At 42.9% G+C, this 20,392-nt stretch overlaps 2 long non-coding RNA genes across 3 annotated transcripts in view; one reads left to right on the forward strand and one right to left on the reverse strand.

The window, feature by feature from the left end:
- Nucleotides 1-848: 848 nt before the first annotated feature.
- Nucleotides 849-20,376, reverse strand: LOC307218989. The gene is made up of 3 exons (XR_013840229.1): nucleotides 20,047-20,376; nucleotides 17,394-17,486; nucleotides 849-918 (listed from the first exon to the last, which is right to left on the reverse strand). It is a non-coding gene; the product is annotated as an uncharacterized lncRNA (long non-coding RNA).
- Nucleotides 19,732-20,392, forward strand: part of LOC307218921 — a 31,512-nt gene continuing 30,851 nt past the window's right edge. For both annotated transcript variants that reach the window (XR_013840138.1, XR_013840139.1), the window contains exon 1: nucleotides 19,732-20,038. This is a non-coding gene — a long non-coding RNA (uncharacterized lncRNA). The remainder of the gene's footprint in view (nucleotides 20,039-20,392) is intronic.

A 20,392-nucleotide genomic window follows, 5' to 3' on the forward strand; every position in this document is an offset into this window, starting at 1 on the left:
TTTTCAATGGTGAAGTTTCTTTTTCTCCCTTGCTGTATGATGATCACAGACACTCTTCCTGTGTCAATCTTAGCTTAAGTGAAGGGAATTTACAGTCCTTGTGACTTTAGAATGCATTCCAGCCAAAGGAGGCAATGTCAGGCCCTGGGAAACTATGGGCTAAGTATAAGGAGTAGTGACATCTTTTATCAATGATGACAACAGGTTGGGGGGAAAACCAATGCAGGACTCTCTCACCGCCCCCAAAGAATCTCTGGTGCATGTTGCAATTAAGTATGACAGACAAAATCCTCAAGCTGCGATTGACCTTTCTCTTCTCTAAGAAGCTCGAAAGCAAGTAAAAGTAGTGTAGGGCTTTTGCTTTTGTGCTTGCAAGCCAATTGGTGGCTTGTTTTTTGTTTATTTTCATGGTTGTGATTTTTTTAAAAAAAAGAGGCATTAGCAAAGCTGCATGAACTAACTGCTGAAGCAATAAAATTTGTGTGTGAAAAGAACCCAAAATCTATGACAACAAAACAGGGATTCTGCAGCCCATAAAGAATATGCAAATTGGCATGCTCTCTCCTATTTTAAATCATTTATTCTGAATTGTTATGAATGTGATTTTTAGTGTGCTTCCCTTGTCCTCAACTTGAGGAGGGACAGAAAGCTTTTTAAAAAATAAAAAAATCTTTGCTTACTGTTATTAGCTATTTTTCTGTTCTACAAAATAACATATGATGTTCCTTAAAGCATTTGTTTGCAACCTGCTTAGAAAGTTGGTCTGCTGCTTAAACAAACAAACAAACAAACAAACAAACAAAAAACCAAAATGTTTTTTCAGGAAGTTAAAAAGGGATTATACCAACCATCACCCATCAGCCTGAGCCAGGATGGTTGTGCTGGCTGGGGCTGTTGGGGTTGGGTGCCATAGCCATTCTAAGAGAAAGAGGAAGAGGTTCATGGTGAGCTCTGACATCTCATTTTCTGGAAAAATAGCTCAGATATGCACAAATGATGAATTTCTTGCAGCCTTTGTTGTAATTTGAAACAGGTTGGTGCAGGCTGGATTGGATTAATTCCTGGAAGATGAAGTCTGTCAATGGCTATTAGTAACAATGGCCAGTGCTTTTGTTCTGGGGGGGGGGTACGCAGGGGTATGCACACCCCTAAACATTTTGTGAATCTAAGTTTGGCCTCATTGAAGGGGCAATATTTCAATATGAGTAGGAAAATGAGAGTACCCCTAAACACTTTTTTTTTGGGGGGGGGGAAGCACTGGCGATGACTGCTGGTATTGTTATTGTAAGTGTTAATAATCACAATATTAATATTGTTGTGATTTGGGGGTAGGCTGCATGATGAACGAGTCCCTTCAAATTCCTGTATCAAACAAGGCTTAACGTATAATGGAAGATTCCATTGTTAAATTAGCCAAGCAAGGGTCATAGTTATGACCTAAATATGGTCCTTATTCTGGCAAAGGAAGCTGCTATGTGCTCAGAGATTGGTGCGCCATGCAACAATAGGTTTGTGCATGTCACACCTTACTACGTATAGCACCCAAGGCAGCTTACAGCTGCAGTGGAGGCTGGTGTTAGTTTCTGTTTGCCACTGTGCAGTGCTTTGGAGTCACAAGACTCTGTTTACATTCCACACATTCCATACTGTTGGAAGTCTCACAGGAGACGGATGTGACATTACTGGTTTCCTCTTCTTTTGTTTGTTCAGTTGCTCTCTGCTTTCACAGAGAGAGGATGTGTTTTCTGTTTGCGTAGTAAGAAATAAAGCATAGCGATGTAGCCATAAATCTCATCACTTCCGCGTGCTGCTTTGATTCTCTGCTGAATGGGAATGTGCCTGGAACCTCTTTAAGGGCTCAGGTCGTTAATCATCGTCAGAGGCCAATTCCGGAAGATGAGCTTTATCAGCTCGGTCGAACGGAGATTCCAACAGCTGGTTTATTAGAGCACATGAAGCTCTACTCACCAACCTCAGTTTGTTCTCAACCACCCCTACCAGCCTGCCTTCTTACTTACAATTCCAAGGCATGGCATGCTCTGTCTGCTTCCTTCTCCTCCTTACCGTTGCTGTTGCAGAACTCATCAAGCGAGAGGATGGGGTTGACATTGGAATTAGTTGGCCCAACTGTAATTGGTGTTGTCTCTGCCTGTCGCCACCACCTTCAACCCTACCAGATCCAATGGGCACCTGCTACCACAAAATGGTGATAATAATAAACTAATGAACCATTTTTGAAAGAAAAAGCCAACGATTTTCAAGAAGTCTATAACAATAAGGTAAAACAAATAAAAAATGCCAACAGTAGCCACATTAAAACATATTAAGATAAACAGGAAGGGAGGGGGGGTCAACTCAACAAACGCAAAACCTGTTTGAATTATTTTTAATATTACTACTACTACTACTACTATTAATAATAATGATAATAATAATTTGCCCATCAACTGAAGAATATCAGAGACAGGGCTAAGCGGGATCTGTTAATGAGTGCTGATTTTTGCAGCTTAAAGAAAAAAATCTGCAACATTGTGACATACACATAAGCCTGAACATAAGAATTGCTTTGCTGGATTTAACCAGCGCTATGTTTGCAAGAGCACCTAGCTTCTGAAAACCCCCAGGAAGGGCATTATTGTGATAGCTAATATCTGGGCTTTGGTTCCATCATAATGAGATCTACAATGGACCTGAACATGGAGATTCCATTTAGCTATCATGAGCTTCGGACACTAATAGACCTCCATAAATTTGTCTAATCCTTATTAAAATGCCATTTAACCTAATGGCTATAATCACGTCTGGTAGTAATTTAATTCCATACTGTTCATTGGTGTTTGGGAGTGCACATGATGCTTCAACTTTTATCCTTTTCTGTAGACGCTAAAATCCAATTGGACATCAAAACACAATTGCTTCTCTGTGAATTCTGCTGGTTTGCTGGTCATCCCAGGCCAGCAGTAGAAACAGGAGGTTTATTAAACTCCTGGCTATCCAGCATAGAGTGTGTGCTGTGGTCAACTTTGTGAGATACAAGTTGCGGACACATGGTATGCTTTGTACCAGTATTATCTCAAGTAAGTTTGTGAGTTTTTGATGTATTAAAGAATCTGATCAAAGGGGGTGGGGGAAAGTAATGAATGTACACAATGAAAGCTCAAGTAGTTTGCTATTCACAAAAGTCAATATGGGGCACCTCTTTTCCTTTATATCAGGGATGAAGAAGGAGACTGTCACCCTCCAAATGACTTTCATCATCCTTGATAATTAGCCATTCCCACTGAGGCTCATGGGAGGTGGAGTCCAGCAATATTTGAAGGGCCACAAGTTTCTCATTCCTAGCTTATATTGAAAAGAAAAGACTGTTCACTATTAGGGAAGAAAAAGTTTGACTACTTATGCTTTGCCATTTAAAATGGTAACAGACCTGCTGTTACAGTTCTGGTCTCCCGCTGTCCAAGGTACTGGCAACATTGGCGCTGTGGTCTAAACCACTGAGCCTCTTGGGCTTGCCAATCAGAAGGTTGGCAGTTCAAATCCCTGTGATGGGGTGAGCTGTCATTGCTCTGTCCCAGCTCCTGCCAACCTAGCTGTTTGAAAGCATGCCAGTGCAAGTAGATAAATGGGTACTGCTGCAGCAGGAAGGTAAACAGCATTGCCACGTGCTCTGGTTTCCATCACGGTGTCCCGTTGCACCAGAAGGAGTTTAGTCATGCTGGCCACATGACCTGGAAAGCTGTCTGTGGACAAATGCCAGCTCCCTTGATCTGAAAGCGAGATGAGCACCACATCCCCTAGTTGCCTTGGACTGGACTTAACTGTCCAGGGGTCCTGTATCTTTTTTACTTTTACATGTAAGATGCCAGCTGTTTTGATCAACAAATGGTTGATTGGTTGATTTACCTCTTTGAGAGATATTTGTAGCACATTTACTGTTGTGTATGTCATTATTACTCCTCAAAACAAAAATCATAGTTCTTGAATTCCCAGCTTTTTTTGCTTGAAACCACAAAACAGAGTGTCTGAAAACTCACATGTAAGTTGCGCTCAGGTGAATAGGATAATAGCCTTATTGTCAAACTACATGTCATGTCTTAATGTGTAGTGTTCAGCCTGCCTCCATGTACATATCTCTATCTCTATCTCTATATGAATAGAAATGGGAAGATTCCTTTCTGGACCACAGCATGGTAGGGAAGGGAAATTGATCTTCTCTCTCATCCCAACCGGCAGCTGCAGTCAGGGTGAAAGTCACACATATACAGAGCTGGAAGAAAGGCTACCTTTGTGAGAATTATTTCTGAAACATCTTAGCTGCACAGGGGGGTGTTTTTCATCATGATAACTAGCTAGGGAGGAGAGATACCCCACAACCGACTGTGGTCCAGATAAAAATAACCCTCAAACACCTGTAATTAAAGAAAGACCAGCAATGTAATTGCATGGTACACATTAAATGCCGTTTGACACACACAGTAATATTATGGCAAAGACGAACTTCTCCTGGGGTCTAGAATATGGAAGCAATTGAATGATGGCAGCAGCTGGAGGGCGAATCCTGACATTCTCACATAGTTCTGAAGAAATGAGAACAATTGTCAGAGAGAATCAGCAAGGCAAGATCCAATTTGAGGTTTCAGAAAGTGAGCGCTGTGCACTGACAAGGAATATTAATGTGGATGTGAAAGAAGTGTTTACAGTCAACTTAATTTAATTGTGAGTGAAGCACCAGTGAGGCAGGTGTTAATGGAAGAGTTCATTTCTGAAATTCCATCAGTTCAGTCTGGCATATTCTTTGCACCATCGCACATTAACTCTTTGGGTCTCGTGCCTAGGTCTCTACCATTCTTAACCTTCAAATACCTCATTCAGCTCCATAGGCTTGCTCATACATGATGACAATCCCAAAATGAACACCTTGAGAAAGTGTGGAACTGTTATGGGGTTCTATGTTGGGTAATTCCCAATGGGACACATCCCATTGGGTAATCTGTTTGATACTGAAGCTGAAATGATATAGAGAGAGCATGAACAGCATGCTCATCATTTCAACTTCTATAGCAAAGAGAATATACCCAGTATGTCAACTGCTGAACTGCTATATTCCCTAAAAATGAATTAGGATGCATTTTTGTACAGACACACAACAGTTTTTGTTCTGCCATGTACCGCAGAAACATACTGATTCAAGTCTAAGTCCTACTTAGATCAGTGGAACTTCCTCACAGGAAAGTAGGAGTAAGATTGCAGCCTCGGAATACCTGTGCAACACTACTTCTTTAGCTCTAGTTTGGAATGTGTCAAGGCAATCCCAGATCACTCCAGGCTGGTTCCACCTGGAATCATCTATGGCTACCAAAGAGGGAGGAGAGACTTTTGCCTTCACCATCTCCTACATCCCCCAGACTCACCATCAACCACATATTTAATTTGGGTTTAAAGCTCTGATTCAACATGCATGTTGGGTGGAGTAGCCAGATGATGCCACCTACTACATGTTTAATTAGGGTTTGAAATATTCATTTTATATTGGGGACTGTGCAAGTCCCCCTATTCAGTTCAAGCCTCTCATCTAGATCAGGCTGGGTCAAGAGCAGTTCAGGTCTGACTGGGGCCTAACTGGGATCACCAAATTGGGTCCCACATTCAATCAGAAGTGGTCTGCACAGCCCTACTTCACATGCTCAATCTGTGCCACCAATGCATGGGTTATAGAAATGAATATTTTCTCTTATATGAGACCCAGTCTCTTCTGCTCCTTCAACTTCATCTAACTGATGCTTACAGATTCAGTAGCAGTCGAGTTAGATTACTATAAAGTGAATGAAGAAGAAAAAATAAAACTGGTATAAGATGAATTCAGTGGGGCAAATGTCGTTCTCACTCTACCAACACAAATTTCCACACATGGCTAATTTTCTTTTCTGTTTCTTGTTTGAGCTTTTCTATACAATTCCCCACCCCACTGCTGAAGGCAAAACAATAATGTTTTTCTTAGGTCCAACTTTAAAATATAAAATGAAAGTGACAGGTGTAAGATTACTACGAGTCTGGGAGAATTAGCCTGAACAGATTTGTTTGTAAGAAGATGGATGATAAGTACCTTGAAATCCCATTATCACTCCAATAGTCATAACCGGCAGAAACATCATTTATTGATGCAGCCTTCCTTAGAGGCTATGAAATATTTGCATGGCTAGCAGTTGTGAATGAAAATGTATTATGATTTCACCAACCCATGCTCACACCTGTTTAGTAGCCAGTTTGGGGCTTTGTTTTCCATTGTTTTCCATCCTCCCAATTTTATCACTGTTCTTATTTTTATCACCATCTCATCTAAATGCTCAGTTGACTGTGCAGTAAAGTCCCATGTGGATCAAATGAGACTTAACTATAGTTATTTATTTCCTTTCTTCCCTGCCTTCCTCAAGATCGTGGACCCAAGGGAAGTTATAAATTCAGTACAGTGGTACCTTGAGTTAAGAACTTAATTTGTTCCATAGGTCCATTCTTAACCTGAAACTGTTCTTAACCTGAGGTACCACTTTAGCTAAAGGGGCCTCCTGCTGCCGCCACCGCACAATTTCTGTTCTCATCCTGAAGCAAAGTTCTTAACCTGAGGTACTATTTCTGGGTTAGTGGAGTCTGTAACCTGAAGCGTCTGTAACCCGAGGTACCACTGTAATGTAATCCATCAGTTTAAACAGTAAACAAAAACAATCACTGACGAAACCATCATAAAAAGACATCGCAGCAACACAAATTAAAGCCATCCTTCACCCTGCTCCACACAATTTCTGGGGGAGAAAAGGAGGCGTCCATGTCATTCCAGAAGGTTTTTAAAGAGGGAATCACATTGACCTGAGAAAGTGAGTTCAATAACTGTTGAGTCACCACAGATAAGATCATACTCTTGGAAGCAACCAACTTAACTTCTAAAAGGGATGCTTCAAGGAATACGCTTCTCCTAAAAGATCCAAGGAGCCTGGGATATTCATATGACACAGAACTTTTTCCTGAAGAGCATAGCTGGATAGTTTTCTCTCCACATCACCTCACTGGCCCTTATGCTGCAGGAGGTAATTGCCAGTGGTCTTGTTATTGCCAATAGAAGCGGGAATGTTAAGGAACATACCTTGTACATGGACTGAGGAAAATACAATTGCTTTTGTTGGCTAGTTTCACTTTAATGTAAATAAAAGGTGTTTGCTTTGCCCAAACCTCCAATTTATTGAGACTTGATTTCCTTGTGAAGGAGGCTCCCTCACACCCCTGTCACCTTGAAAGCAAGGTACGCACAACAAAAACCCCATCCATGACTATTTTGTATTTTCTCTCTGTGTGTTTTGATCATTTCCAAGTGAAATTTCTTTCCCCATTAATTGATGAAGAATGGGGAAAGCATGGATTAAATTTTCAGCACAGTACTGTAGAAAATGAGTCATGGAGCACTAGAACTCCTACCAGATCAGCTCATAAACAAGAGGAACTCACAGTACAAAAACTTCCAACTTTGTGCTTGTTGTTGTTGTTTTGGAAGCCCGCAAAGCATTCTGGTATTTGAGGCAACTAGGGACGGGCATTCTGTCAATTTCAGTTTCTCTATTTTCCAATCTAAAGTTCAAGTCTTCGGACTTCCGGGTTAGCGCGATCGGCTAATGGCGGATTCCCTCCGAGCTCCGGAGGGAATCGGCTCTGCTGAAGACGGGTCTTACCGCGCCGGCGACGCGGGGACCCTTAGAAACTGCAGGCGCGGAAGCCTGCGGACTTGGTGACTCGGCGGGCACCTTTAAGCGCCTTCCCCGACCCACGAAGAGCCTTTTTAAAGGCTACGGAGAGGGTACGGGGAGCGGCGTGGTGCTGTGAGTAGACCGCTACTTCAGTGGAGCGAAGCCGCGAGCCATGGCCGGAGAGCGCTGACATTTTTCCAAAAATTCGGACTGGAAAACAAACAACCCGTGAGTAGAATGGAATTTGGACTCTAAAATTTATATCTTTGAATTCGGTACAACCGGGGGATGTGCTAAAGGGAAGTCCGCACCCCCCCTACCTACAAACGATCTAAAGCAAGGATCGGAGAATTAAGGTGGAGAGTATTGTTTTTGGTGTCAGATAAAAGATATTTCCATGAATTTGACAGAAGAAGTCTTTGTGCTGGAGAGAAAGTGAGGAATTTTGGAAGTTTTTGTGTAACCCCCCCCCTCCCGAACCCGAACCCGGGAGCGTCCTGTGCGTGAGCCGGAGGAAAAAGAATAAGGAGTTTGACAGCTGTCAAAGGAGCTGTCAAACGGGCGGTGAAAGTTAAGAACTTTGTTACTTAATAACTCTCTGAACTAAAAGTGTTGTATTTGAATTGAGGTGGTTGGAAACAACGTAGCTATAAACAACAAAGTAACGGACTGTTGGAAAAGGACTATTAAGCAATTGGAATCCCCCTAGGGGGAACTAGAGACATTACAATGGCTGCAGAGGGAAAATTACAAGAAAAAATGTTTTTTCTTGTGGGAATCCTGCAAGAGCAGAGTACGGCTATGAACAAAGAACTTATGACCTTGAATCCTAAAACAAACAACTCTGCTGAATGTGTAAAGGAAGGGACTGATAAGAAATCTGCAGCTGAACCAGAAGAGACATTTTTGGAACTGGTGGAAAAGAAAGAAGGAGTGGAAAAAGTACAGGAAAATACCAATCAGGAGTCTATATTGTCAGGAAATAAAGAAGAAGATCTTTGGATTACAAATCTGCGAAAGATGAGAAAGATGAAGGAGGAAGTCCCTGGAATACCTGGAACGCTGGAATTTAAAAGAATAAAGAAATATGATTGGGACTTCCTCTTTGAGTATGGGAGATCAGCTGACCTTTAGCAGCAACTGCTTTTAAGTATCTTGGATGGAAGAAAATTTGATGTGACTGTGACAGAACTCCTTCGAGACCTGAGGTCCAACAAGAAGGATTACCAACAAAATCGGCAGAGAGAGACGGACAGAGATTTGAAGGCCTCGGATGTGAGGAATCCGGGCTAGGAACTGTGGACATTTGCTTGGGAAGGGATGGAAACCGGGGTAGGGAGGGAGGGGAGAACAGAATCTCAAAATTTTTATGATTTTTGTATTTGGCTATTAGGACATATAATTAATTAATATATAAAGGGAGAAATTCGTGGAAGGGAAATTAGGTCGACCTTAGAAAAAGGATTTAATGTTTATAAGAGAATTGGATAAGTTAAATGTGGATAAGTAAAAAGAGCTAAGTTTAAAAATAATAATAATATGTTAAAGATGAGAGATAAGAACTTGTTGAATTAATTATTGGAATTGGGATGTATGAAGAGGGGGTGGGGGGAAGTCAGGGAAAGGCGGTAAAGAAAGTAAGAGTATGAAATTATACATGTTTTGTTTTTGTTTTTGTCTTTGTTTTGTGTGTGTGTATAAAATGTGAAAACCTAATAAAAATTCTATAAAAATAAATAAAGTTCAATTCTTCACATTTATTTTTTTAAAAAAAGATCATCAAAATTCATCATCAAATTTATCCTGGTCTACACATTTTGACATGCAACTTTTCCTAATCTAAACAAATATAATGCATTTTTATTTATGCTGTTTTTAAGAAGATATGCATTTCTATGCCCACTTCAGGCTGGTATATGCATTTTTGTGCACATTCTTTGAATGGACTACATTGCAAAATTCAGAGAAATGCAAATTTTGAAGGGTGTCTGTGATTCAGTTCAGTTTCATATATTGTTCCAGGAAGCAGGCCCACCCTTAAAATGAACTGAAAGATATCCTCCTCCTCTGTCACCAGCCCGGGCAACAAGAAAACCACTCTATGAGCTCCATGTAGGATTCCCTGTGCCCAAGGAATGTTTGTAATGTTTTCAGAAATCTTTTTATTTTCCTCAGCTGCTTTGCCTGAGGTGGAACCCAGAGATTTGTCTTTAGTTTCACCAAATACAGATCTACCAGTTGCCAAGACTGCTGTTCTACACTGAAGCTCTTCTTTAAAAATATCTTGAACAGGAAATCTACAAGCCATTACAAAGGCCATTTTACTGCTGAGAGGTATATGGACCTCCCCTGCCAGCCTAGCAGTTCAAAAGCACACCAGTGCAAGTAGATAAATAGGTACTGCTGTGGTGGGAAGGTAAATGGCATTTCCGTGTGCCCTGGTTTCTGTCACGGTGTTCCATTGCACCAGAAGTGATTTCGTCTAAGCTGGAAAGCTGTTTGTGATCAAATGCCAGCTCCCTCGGCCTGAAAGTGAGATAATAATAATAATAATAATAATAATAATAATAATAATAATAATTTATTTATACTCCGTCCATTTGGCTGGGTTTCCCCAGCCACTTTGGGCGGCTTCTAACAAATACATTAAAATGTCACATTAAAAACTTCCCTGAACAGGGCTGCCTTCAGATGTCTTCTAAATGAGCGCCACAACCCCATAGTCGCCTTTGACTGGACTTAAGCGTCCAGGGGTCCTTTACCTTTTTTACATGGACCTAGAAGGAGCATGTCTGTGAGGCCTCAAGAAGCTGTGTGGCAGTAGAATAGTGGGTGGGAGATTTTTAAACAAAGCTTCCCATTGAGATTTTTACACGTCTCGCAGAATCACGAACCACTTTGCTCTTGATGTATTCGTAACTGTGAACTTACTCTGCAGTTTAATTTGCTGTGAAAAAGTATCAAATCTTCTCTGAAGCTAAGGAAGATGCAGAACATCCTCCAGGCTCAACTTCACCAACTTTGGTGACATGGAACCCACTCATTGGAAGCATCGCAGGGGCCGGAATGACCACTCCCCGCCTAAAACGGGGGGCGCCCTTTGCGTGGATGCGTGCAGCCCTAGATCTGAAGCGGCTCCAACAGCATAGGCTTGGCTTTGCCTTCCCTCAGGTGGGATACCTGGAGGTCTCTGCCTACCCCAGCCAGTTGTCCAATCCCACCTGGGGGGAAGCATTGTCAAGGAGACCAGGCCAGGTAGGGGAGGGATTACCTGCCCACACAATAGAGGGAGGATCTTACCTGGGAATCCTCACTTGGCTCCAGAGCTTCTCCCACCCTACCCACCCTCAGTTAATGTCTTATTTTGCAGGTTAACTTTTCTTCACAGGTTTTGCAGGTTAACTTTTCTTCACAAGTATGCGGGCGCTGCTACGTTAAGGTCGCTGTTAAAGGGCTGGAAAGGAATTTCCCTGCATTAGCAGGTTTCGCCTTTCCCATAGCAAAACGTCGCAATTTTGGCGGTATCAGGCCTTGGGCAGAATCCTTTAGTCCATCTTCCTCTTTGTGGCGGTGATACCAGGGTTCCCTGTTAAAGGGGTTTCTGAAGGGGTTTCTGAAGGGAGTCTTTGACCGTACGCTGAAAGGTCGTCATTGCTCTCCCCTGCGGCGGCGGCATAACGGGGGCGGCTATCTCTGCTTGAACATATGTTCTCCAGAGCCGGCCCATCCCCCCACACACACTGGATAACCCTGATGCTCCCTAGGTCCCCGGCTGGGGACTGGGGAGGGAGAACGCCCAATGCCTGAGCCAAGGTCTACCCACATTTGAAATTTAATAAAGTTGTGGCCAATTTAATCCAATAGCACGTTGTCTTGAGTCATTATTCCACATGACGGGGGGGACCGCGCGGGATCTGGGGACTCCGCCTGTCCACGCAAAGCAAATCCGTTGATTATCAGCACAGGGATTCCTTTTTAAAGAAAATCTTGTGAAATCATCCTGAAATTGCAGGGGCAGCAGGAAACTGGCGTGAATCACGGAAAAGAGATGCTGTGCAAGGTGAATGGATTTATGATGTTTTCCTTTGTGCATCTTACTGCTCCGATTCACCTGCATTTCTCCATCGCTGTTCAAATCACAGCTTATGCTTGGTCTTAGCCAATGGTAATTTAACAGCCCCGTTAAATTGCTTTGTTCATGTATTTAAGGAAAAGAAAGAAAGTGGTCAATTAATGAGCTGGGACTAAACAGTTTTGCAGCACATCCCCTCTAGATTTGTATTAATGCAGATCCAAATTGGGGGCAGGGATGAGGGGAATATTGTCAGTTTCTATTAATCCCCATTGTCCTAGCCGCTGTTCTCCAGTGCCATGAAACTTCACTTGTGCAGGCTTTTAAAAAATGGGGGTTAGGGGAAATGACCAAATGTGAGTGTAAAGCACCTGATTTGCGTACAATAAGCTCCAAGTGCAATACAAAGTATCTCCAATTAAAAGGATTCAGGTACCAAAGTAAGAAAAAGGAAGAGGTCAGAGACCCTGAAGAGTCACGGCACCAACCCTGATGTATTTGTAGTACCTGGTGAAAGATATACACCTCCCAGACTAATCTGTAGATTTGTATTTAACCAATCCACCATGCAGTGACCAATTTGCATTCTTTTACGCATCTTTATTTCCACCTACATCCTACAACATAGTAAAGGAAATGATGTTGTAAATATGACACCATTTGTTGCTGTTGTTGTTAAGTCATTTAGTCGTGTCCAACTCTTTGTGACCCATGGACCAGAGCATGTCAGGCACTTCTGTCTTCCACTGCCTCCCTCAGTTTGGTCAAACTCATGTTGGTAGCTTCGAGAACACTATCCAACCATCTCGTCCTCTGTCGTCCCCTTCTCCTTGTGCCCTCCATCTTTCCCAACATCAGGGTATTTTCCAGGGAGTCTTCTCTTCTCATGAGGTGGCCAAAGTATTGGAGCCTCAGCTTCACGATCTGTCCTTCCAGTGAGCACTCAGGGCTGATTTTCTTAAGAATGGATAGTTTTGATCTTCTTGCAGTCCATGGGACTCTCAAGAGTCTCCTCCAGCACCATAATTCAAATGCATCAATTCTTCGGCGATCAGCCTTCTTTATGGTCCAGCTCTCACTTCCATACATCACTACTGGGGAAACCATAGCTTTAACTATACGGACCTTTGTCAGCAAGGTGATGTCTCTGCTTTTTGAGATGCTGTCTAGGTTTGTCATTGCTTTTCTCCCAAGAAGCAGGCATCTTTTAATTTCATGACTGCTGTCACCATCTGATCCATGTGATCATGGAGCCCAAGAAAGTAAAATTTCTCACTGCCTCCATTTCTTCCCTGTCTATTTGCCAGGAGGTGATGGGACCAGTGGCCATGATCTTAGTTTTTTTTTATGTCGAGCTTCAGACCATATTTTGTTTTTCTCCATTGAGTTTTCTTGGCAGGAATACTGGAGTGGCTTGCTGGTTCCTGCTCCAGGTGGATCACGTTTAGTCAAAACTCTCCACTATGACCTGTACGTCTTGGGTGGCCCTGCACGGCATAGCTCATAGCTTGTCTGAGTTATTCAAACCACTTCACCACTACAAGGCAGTGATCCATGAAGGAGAAATATGACACCATAGTAACATTCAAATTCCACACAGGGTTCACCCAAGTGCGGAAAACCCCTTGCCTCCAGCATGACTGCCACATCCTGGGGAGGCATTGTTGCTGTCCTGCAAAAGCACCCAAATGGGTGGTAAGCATCATTACACAACAGACAAAACATGTTGAAATGGTTTTTCAAAAGTAATAATAATAATAATAATAATAATAATAATAATAATAATAATAATAATAATTTACTATTTGTACCCCGCTCATCTGGCTGGGTTTCCCCAGCCACTCTGGGCAGCTTCCAACAAAGATTAAATATACATTAAAATGTCACACATTAGAAACTTCCCTGAACAGGGCTGCCTTCAGATGTCTTCTAAATGTCAGGTAGATGTTTATCTCTTTGACATCTGATGGGAGGGTATTCCACAGGGCAGGCGCCACTACTGAGAAGGCCCTCTGCCTGGTTCCCTGTAACCTCACTTCTCTCAATGAGGGAACTGCCAGAAGGCACTCGGAGATGGACCTCAGCATCCGGGCAGAATGATGGGGGTGGAGACATTCTTTCAGGTATACTGGGCCGAGGCCATTTAGGGCTTTAAAGGTCAGTACCAACACTTTGAATTGTGCTTGGAAACATGCTGGGAGCCAATGTAGGTCTTTCAAGACTGGTGTTATGTGGTCTCGGCGGCCACTCCCAGTCTAGCTGCCATGTTCTGGATTAGTTGTCATTTGCAGGTCACCTTCAAAAGTAGCCCCACAGAGAGCGCATTGCAGTAGTCCAAGTGGGAGATAAGCTGAGGAGGCTCCACTCTGGCGAGACAGTCTGCAGGCAGGTAGGGTCTCAGCCTGCATACCAGATGGAGCTGGTAGACAGCTGCCCTGGATGCAGAATTGTTTCTTGGAATTGTTTCCTGGATACAGAAAGTTTCCTCTTTCTTAATGCTTCCACTGCCTCCTTATTTTTATTCAATGCCTCCCAATTGCAACTGAGGCTAATACCGCTCTCCAAGGTGGCGGTAATGCCCATTTTGGGAAGCACTGGCCCATCCCTGCATAGTACCTAATTTTTTGAATTTTGGTGTGCTTGTGCACTCTTATGGTCACTTTGAATAAGACCTGCTATTCTTCCCTAGGGTAACCAGCTTTCTCTGACAGCCTTTCCCTTTCTCCTCTCCATCACAGAACGAAGGAATAGCTATGCAAGCTACTATTTGTAATGCTAAAGAGAAATGGATGAGAATTTGCTTGAAAACCATTGTTCTACTTGCTTAGGCTGTATCAAATTTGGAATGCAGAAATAAATTACCGAATCTCAGAGTAAGCAATGGTACCTAGCAGTGCAGTACTATTTCAGTTTCAAAGTTCAGCAAATGTATTTTCCAGCAGAGACAGGTAAATCAGTCAGGTTCCTGTTCATAGCAGTTTCCTGCATGTTCACTCACAAATCTGTTCCATTCCTGCATCAGTGTGATAATTATTTATTGTTCAAGTCTACACACAAATCACATATAAATATGGGCTTTAAACTAATTTTCTCCTGAAACGAACTTTTCTAAACAGCTTTCTTTTGCATTTGGCTACCTTTTTGTTGCTAGCCAAAATCTCTGATGGAATATTAGGACGTGTAGAACCATGATGATCTAAGAAAGCATCAAAGTATGTGGAGGCACAGATCAGAATTCAAAAGAATGAATTCCTCGAGCATCCTTAATTCACAAGAAGATTTACATATGAAGATTTGCAGTTTTATAGCCCTATTCAGAGGGTTCCAGATGTGTAACAGCTGAATTGACTCCTTCATCACCAGTGAACTTTCCGTCTTCAGTCAAATAAGTTAAAACAATGTAGGAAGAACAGAAATGTTAACTGTGGAAAATGAAAGTTGCCCCAACTCCTCTCCGTCATATTCTGTAGTCCTATTAATTTTCTTTATGCAACCCAGGTGAGTCAAAAGAATCCATTAGCTGTGGGCACAAAGTACTCTAGCACAAACAAACAAATCACATAACGCACACATAAAAGTGAAAGACTGCCTTTGTGTCCCATTCACTTATATCACATGCAACACAAATCACAACCGAACACCATTTGAGCTATTTTCCTACTGAAAGGAAACATTCTACAGAAAACCAAATGGTGGAACAGGCTTCAACTATTATAGGCTTAGTACTGCCCCACCCCCTCCAGCAGTATGTCTTTATGGCAATATATCTCCTTTTACTTACAACAACTTTACCTCAGTGTTGCAGCATTTGGATTCTCTACATCAAATACAAGCAGAGGAAACAGGGAGTCAGCAATCTAGGGAATGGGTTCAGCCTGGACACTGAGTTCCAGCTTCAAGGGCTTTCTGGCGGTTCCCTCATTGCGAGAAGTGAAGTTACAGGGAACCAAGCAAAGGGTCCTTCTTGCCTTGTGGAACACCCTCCCATCAGATGTCAAAGAAATAAACAATTACCTGACTTTTAGAAGATAGCTGAAGGCAGCCCTGTATAGGGAAGTTTTTAATGTTTGATGCTTTGTTGTGCTTAATTTTCTTCATCATTTAACATCTGAAAAAGTTACATGGTCCAGCCTCACAACTAAGCTTTGAAAAGACCAATGCCCATCTATTGGAATGAAATTCTTCTGCCTGTCTCTTAATCCTCAGCTTTTGTCTGATATCCCTGTTTGTTCGTTAGACTTCTTAAAACAATTTCCCCTCAATTCTTGCAAGGTGGGAAGCTCCTTTTCCTTTTTAAAAGACTAGCTAGCAGAGAATGTGAAGTACAGAATTTGTTGAAAGAGACCTTAAAAAAAAAAACAACAACTGGATGCATCCAGGCAGATTTCCTTTTTTCTGTCGGGATGGTATCCAAAGAAAATGATTAAAAATAAATGGCTATCAAGATCCAACTAAGGTAATTCTTCTTTTCAGTGAGAGCAAAACCTCAGAAGTAAAGATAGATACAAATCTCTGAAGGGTTGTCATAGTAATCAACGCACCAAAAGTAATATTTCTACACCTGGAACTTTTTTCTTCCTTTTTTTACAAGAGAAGAAGAAAAATGATTTGAGTTTCTAATCACAGCAGGAAACTTGGATGGAATGGGAGGTTGACTGTCTTCCTCCACAACAACCTGCTTTTGAGACAAGAAGAGAAAATCTTGCACAATGAGGATGATTTCAGAAAGCATTTCAGTGTGGTTGTTGGGTGCTGGCTTTAGCTGTGATGTTAAAAGAGATAGAAAATCTTTTATTTCCTGGCAGGGCACCTTACTTTTCTTTTCTGCCACCCAAAGTGAATGGAGCGAAAGAATGCTGGAGAGACTGGGACGCAATTTTTCAATCACTCACGAGTTTATCTGGTGACTTTGAGCCAGCCAGTCTCCCTTGTTCTAGCCTACCTCACAGGGCTACTGAGAGGATAAAATAAGGTAAGTCCCATGGACTTCTTTGGTGAAATTGTTAGGAAGTGAATATGATTAACATTTTTAATCTGTTTGCCCTCAATAAATGTCTGTGCAATGGAAAGCTCAGAGGTTTGTGTGAGGTGTCACCTGATGACTAAGAGTGGGAGGAAAAAAGTGTATATCTCTGGTTCAAACTAGGAATGTACAGTGGTACCTCGGGTTACATACGCTTCAGGTTATATACGCTTCAGGTTACAGACTCCGCTAACCCAGAAATAGTGCTTCAGGTTAAGAACTTTGCTTCAGGATGAGAACAGAAATCGTGTTCCGGCAGCACAGCGGCAGCGGGAGGCCCCATTAGCTAAAGTGGTGCTTCAGGTTAAGAACAGTTTCAGGTTAAGTACGGACCTCGGGAATGAATTAAGTACTTAACCCGAGGTACCACTGTACAAACTTGCCCCAATCCATTCTAACTATCGTTTGTATCCAGTACTTTTGGTTCTGCTGCAATTGTATTATTTTGCACAAGCTTTTGTTCCATTTCAACATCCACCGATGTGGAAATATACCTATTTTTTATGTAACATAGCGCCCAATGCACACATATTTCTCAGTTGTCAACAAATATTTACAGATCAGTTACCTTGCTTGTGTGTTTCCTTTTCCAGTTCATAAATTTGCAGTTCGCAGGCCTTGTTAGTCTTTGTTACCAAAAACAACAGAGTCCTGTGATGCCCTACAGGCAAAGTGAATGAAGGAGTTAATGGACCATCACAAAGCCATCCATGGCTGTAATCCTAAAAATGTCTACTCAGCTGTCAGTCCCATTGAATTAAAGAGTGCCAAGATAAGTCTTGTTAGGATTGCAACCTATCTGGGTGGCTTGATTTCATTCCTTCATTCATTTTCTTTGTAGGTTGCTTTTCTACAAATATATCATGCTCAAAGCAGCTTACAGCAAAGAAACAGGGATGTATTAAAACATCATCATCATCATTTATTATACCCCACCCATCTGGCTGGGTTTCCCAACAGAATATTCATAGAATCAATCATTAAAGATTTCCCCAAAGAGGGCTGCCTTCAGATGTCTCCTAAAAGTCGGATAGTTGTTTATTTCCTTGACATCTGATGGGAGAGCATTCCACAGGGGGGGGGGTGCCACCACTGGGAAGGCCCTCTGCCTGGTTCCCTGTAACCTCACTTCTCACAGGGAGGGAACGGCCAGGAGGCCCTCACCTCTGTCCCTTAGTGTCTGGGCTAAACGATGGGGGTTTATGACCAGGGTTGCTGTGCGTAAGAGAAACCTGGTGGACAAGCAGCGGCAAGATCCAGCCCATCTGCTTCATCCAACCAAGTCTCTGTTACACATGTCAGATCAAGTCCTCCATCCACGATCAAGTCATGGATGGCAGTAATCTTATGAATAATTGACACGGCATTTCACAGCAGCACCTTGAGGTCATGTGGGTCTCTCTTGTTGATTCCAGTATCTTTCCGGTCAAAACCAGGCCCAGAGGCAGGGATAGTCTTCAAACAACGACTAAACCTGCCTTCTCGGTTATGACATGGTCTGGTCTTAGCGTAACTCCTTGTCCAGCCCGTGATCACTGAGATCGGGTGTCCCAGTGCATCACCCCCACTGTGGAACCTGCCCCAGACATTCTGTTGGCTGACCCCACTGCCAGGCAGCCCTTACCCTCTCACCTTGAGAACAAAGTATAAACAATACAATAGGCAATAAAACAGATGGGGGGGGGGAAATACAATTATACCAAAACTGTCAGGAGTCCAGGTTCTCAGCTTGATAACACAGTAAGTGTAGGTCAGGCACATAAAACTCCCAAGAGACTGTGATCTACTCCCAGTATTAAAAAATTGGCAGTGATCTACCCATTGTTATTGCCCAGAGCTGTTGAGCTTTGGTTAGCTTTTTTTTTTTTTTTGGAAAGGAATCATAGAATCATAGAATCATAGAGTTGGAAGAGACCACAAGGGCCATCGAGTCCAACCCCCTGCCAAGCAGGAAACACCATCAGAGCACTCCTGACATATGGTTGTCAAGCCTCTGCTTAAAGACCTCCAAAGAAGGAGACTCCACCACACTCCTTGGCAGCAAATTCCACTGTCGAACAGCTCTTACTGTCAGGAAGTTCTTCCTAATGTTTAGGTGGAATCTTCTTTCTTGTAGTTTGGAACCATTGCTCCGTGTCCGCTTCTCTGGAGCAGCAGAAAACAACCTTTCTCCCTCCTCTATGTGACATCCTTTTATATATTTGAACATGGCTATCATATCACCCCTTAACCTCCTCTTCTCCAGGCTAAACATGCCCAGCTCCCTTAGCCGTTCCTCATAAGGCATCGTTTCCAGGCCTTTGACCATTTTGGTTGCCCTCCTCTGGACACGTTCCAGTTTGTCAGTGTCCTTCTTGAACTGTGGTGCCCAGAACTGGACACAGTACTCTAGGTGAGGTCTGACCAGAGGAGGTGCAAAACAATTTCTAAGCTTCTTTTGGGGATCACCACAGAACACCCCATGATCAACCTGCTACATCCCCACGATCGACCACTAAATTGTGATCGTCCTGTTGTACATGCCTGGTGTAGGTAATTAAAAAGAAGCATTATTGTCAAAAACAACGGGTAGCTCCAGATGGCTTAAACAAAGCATCCAGCATCATTACTCAGATGACCCTTCTAAAAAGTCATTCTGGGATCTACAGAAGATATTCAACTTACGACTCTTACGTCTTTGGTTTTTCTTCCTGTCTAGCAACACACACACACACACACCCATTCGCCGGCTTTTGGGACTTATTGGCTTAACTCCAACCTAATTTGGTTCCGACAGACTATCTCCTTGACTGTTCGTGCCTAATTGATCTTCCAGAGAGCTTTGGCTGCATTCCAGCCCACTCTCTGTCGTTCCCTCGGCAACCGGCATTCCAAAGCCCATGGCAGTTGCACTGGGCACTGGGCACTGTTCAGCCAGCTGCAGATCTAACTCTCTCTGTTCTGCAGCTGGCTGTGGAGTTTCACTAGGAGCTGGCTCATTCCTGACAAAAACTAAACCAATCCCAGCAAACATCCAACCCACCAGGAACAGAGCAAAAACACAAAAATGCCACCAACTGTGTAAGAACATTTCAAAACACATGGGCAGTTGAAGCAGGGAAGCAACAGCAGAACACCCCCATCACTTCCCCAGGAGTTCACTCCAGTGAGTCCAGCCCCATGCAATGGGCCCTGCAGTCCTCTCTGCAGCAGATGGTTCCTTGGCTTCCCGGGGTAAGTACCTGGAAGTGTGAGGGCCTGGGCCCCACCCACTAGGCCGGCTGGTGAAGGCCTTGAAAGGGAGCAGGCCCTGCAGTCCTCCCCACTGCCGATAGCATTGCAAATCAACTGGAAACGGAACATCCCAAAAAATTACTGTACTTTTCCATGTATAAGACTAGGGGTTTTTTTACTCAAAAATAATGTTAATAAACGGGGCTCATCTTATACACGCGCAGTGCGTTGTGGGGGAGTGTGATTGGTTGCAGCTCTGAGCTGCAGCTTGTCAAGGGTGATTTGATGGGTGATTGGTTGCTGCGGCAAGGGCTGCCATGGATTGGGTGCTGCTGTGGCAGTTGGGCGTTCGAA

This window comes from Podarcis cretensis, assembly GCF_951804945.1.
Source record: "Podarcis cretensis genome assembly, chromosome: 6".
Classification (NCBI taxonomy): Eukaryota; Metazoa; Chordata; class Lepidosauria; order Squamata; family Lacertidae; genus Podarcis; species Podarcis cretensis.